The following is a 3,475-nucleotide window of genomic DNA, read 5'->3' on the forward strand; positions in this document are numbered from 1 at the left end:
AATCTGGCAATCCCACTTCTAGATGTTTATCCAAAGAAAATTAAAACACTAACTTGAGGGACTTCCCTGGTGGTCCAGTAGTTAGGACTCCGCACTTTCAATGCTGAGGTCCCGGGTTTGATCCCTGGTTGGGGAACTAAGATCCCACAAGCCACGCAGCACAGCCAAAAGAAGAAGGAAAAAAAACACTAACTTGAATATGCGCCTCCATATTCACTGCAGCATTATTTACAATAGCCAAGATATGGAAACAACCTAAGTGCCCACTGATGGCTGAATAGATAAAGAAAATGTGGTATATACACAATAGAATGTAATTCAGCCATAAAAAAGAATGAAACTTTGCCATTTGTGACAACACAGATGGACCTTGAGAGTATTATGCTAAGTGAAATAAATCAGAAAGAGCAGACAGAGAGAGACAAATACCATATTATCTCACTTATATGTGGAATCTTAAAAAAAAAAAAAAAAAAACTTCTGGATACAGATACAAAGATCACATTGGTGGTTACCAAAGGCAGGGGTAGAAGGTGGGCAAAATGGGTGAAAGAAGTCAGAGGTACAAACTTCCAGTTATAAAACAAATAAATCCTGTGAATGTAATGTACAGTATAGTGGCTATAGTTAATAACACTGTATTACATATTTGAAAGTTGCTAGGTGAGTAGACCTTAAAATTTCTCATCAAAAGATAAAATATTTTATAGCTGTGTGATGACAGATGTGAACTAGACTTATTATTTCGCAGTGTATACAAATAACAAATCATTATGTTGTACACTTGCAACTAACATAATGTTTTATGTCAGTTATACATCAATCATAGAGATGAGTGAGGTATTCACCTATTCAGAAATAGAAAAATAAATATTTTCATGATTTATATTACTTATTTAAATAATATTATTATTTTAAAAATCGTAATGCATGCTTACAATATTACAGAGATACAGTATCTTCTTCAGCCACTCAAACCACTCTCTGAGGGTTGTTATCCCCATTTTATGGATGAGGAAACCAAGCAAGAACAAGTCATTTAATGAAGTTGTTGGAACTAGAATTTGGATCCATGTTGTCTGATGCAGAGCCTGGACTCTTCAACATGTGGATACATCATTTCTTGAAAAAAAAAGTTTTCCCAAAGATACTTATTCTATACCACCTAAGTGTCTTTACTTAATTTTCCTTCATCCTGTGAGAAACTTTACCAGTGAATATTAATGTGTGAATAATCATCTTTTTTAATCACCTACTGTGAATTTGGTTCAACCAAGAATAATATCCTCCTAATTACTTGTTACTGAGGAAGCAACATTTTGATAGGTAAAACAATCAAAATAAGCATTAAGAAATTTAGGGTCTCCAAGACCAAGAGAGTAGAGCAAAGTGGTCTTTGTACAGCCATAGAACAATTTAGCCATCTAGAGACTGGACCAAAACATTCAAAAAGAGAAATAAATTATATAGAGAATAATTTTCTATAACTGTCAGAAAAAGACAGGAACAATAAAGAAAGAAATGGATGGATTTACTGACAATCATATGTAAAATATGTTTACACCATAACAAAAATTTAAAGACAAATAACATGGAAAACGTTTGCAATGTATATGTAAAACAAGGAGTTATAGCCTTGATATATAATGGGCTCTTTCTTTTCAGCTTAAAAAAAACAGCAGTAGAATAGTGGAAGAAAACATGAAGTAACAATATGTGAAAGAAGAAAATACACTGTCAATAACATTTGAAAAAATTCTTATTTGTATAAATAAATAGCCCATCTGAGAGCATTGACTGTCTCTCCATTTGTTTATGAGAAGAGGCACAGTTGATACAAAGGCACAGAATAAAACATAAAAACAAAAACATAAACAAAAACCCACCAAAGTATGTATCTAACCACATCAAATTATTTCAGCAATTCCCAAATCTTATTTTATTTTTTCCTAAATAAGTCACCTTAATATGTACTAGAAGTCCTCATTGTATAACTGATATTAGATAAAGTCCACTTGTACAAACTAATGTAAAAGAAAGACCAACATTTCATAATGGTGGGGCAGGGGAGTTCAGTAAGCTTTATCTTGAAAAATAAAAAAAAATAGTTTTGAAAATAAGTTTATCTTATACTTCCAAGATTTAAGGGGCTTCCCTGGTGGTGCAGTGGTTAAGAATCCACCTGCCAGTGCAGGGGACATGGGTTTGAGCCCGGGTCCAGGAAGATCCCACATGCCACGGAGCAACTAAGCCCGTGCACCACAACTACTGAGCCTGCGCTCTAGAGCCCGCGAGCCACTACTACTGAGCTCGCGTGCCTAGAGCCCGTGCTCTGCAACAAGAAAAACCATGGCAATGAGAAGCTGGTGCACCACAACAAAGAGTAGCCCCTGCTAGCCCTGCACACAGCAATGAAGACCCAACGCAGCGATAAATAAGATTTAAGCTACAATCGTGTATATGCAGTAATTATTAGACTGAGAAGGAATCAAGGGTTGAGAGGCCCATTATTTCTCAACCTAATTTTATAATAGCAGAGTAGCACGACTCTAACTCTTGTTTGACTTCTGTAGCATGTGTAATGTGTCATTTTTGCAAAAAAATAATAGAATATTTTTGGATTTTATTTTTACCAAAAGCATCTCTTACTATTTCATGCTTCAATTCTCCTTTGAAGCATCTGCCAATCTTCTAAGTGTCCCTGTTGATTTTCTATATTTAAATCATTAACTTGTTTAATACTAATGTTCTCCCATTTGTCAATAACTTCACCTTTGATTTAGACAAATCTCTACTACTACTTTCACAGCTTTCGTAAAATCTGAATTACTTTGAAAGTAAATGTAATTGCCATAGTACACACTGTGCTCAGTATTATCAAGTGTTAGCGTCTGACAGCTGGTGAAAGGCAGTCCACAATGTCCTTGATGTCATGACACAGATGAAGGAAGGCTAATGCCAGGTAGGAAGGGTGAGTGAGTGGCAGGCAATTTGCAAGTGTCAGCTCATCAGTAAATAATTTGGCTTCTATTGCTTTTAACATTTATTGCTCTCTTATACAACCTCATAACTGCAATGATTCTGTGAATGAAAGTTTGGAGAATGGGGACTTCCTGTATAATCTGGTAAAATTAAAGATGCTTTAACACATTCTTAAGTGATTCTCTTAGCTCTAATGTGATGTAGTCAAGACAGACATCATTACTTCTACTTTATACTTGACTTAGAGAGCTTACACAATTTGCTTGAGTTCACAGAATCATTGAATAATGTAGCTGAGATTTGAACCCAAATCTGTTTCTGTACTAAAATCCTGTTTAATCTAATGTATTATACTGCCTCCCAGTGGTATGAACTTATATTCATAGATATCTGTAATAAATAGTTACGCTATTTCCATTCTTCTGGATTTGGGAAGGTTGAAGATTTAATTGTCTATTAGCAAAGTAATTTTTCCCTGCATACCAAGGATGCT

At 34.9% G+C, this 3,475-nt stretch overlaps 1 non-coding gene across 1 annotated transcript; it reads left to right on the top strand.

Moving 5' to 3' along the window:
• The first annotated feature begins 63 nt into the window (after nucleotides 1-63).
• On the top strand, nucleotides 64-136 carry TRNAE-UUC (transfer RNA glutamic acid (anticodon UUC)). Its single transcript has one exon. It is a non-coding gene; the product is annotated as a tRNA-Glu (tRNA).
• The last annotated feature ends 3,339 nt before the right edge of the window (nucleotides 137-3,475 follow it).

This window comes from Lipotes vexillifer, unplaced genomic scaffold, assembly GCF_000442215.2.
Source record: "Lipotes vexillifer unplaced genomic scaffold, Lipotes_vexillifer_v1.1 scaffold395, whole genome shotgun sequence".
Lineage (NCBI taxonomy): Eukaryota > Metazoa > Chordata > Mammalia > Artiodactyla > Lipotidae > Lipotes > Lipotes vexillifer.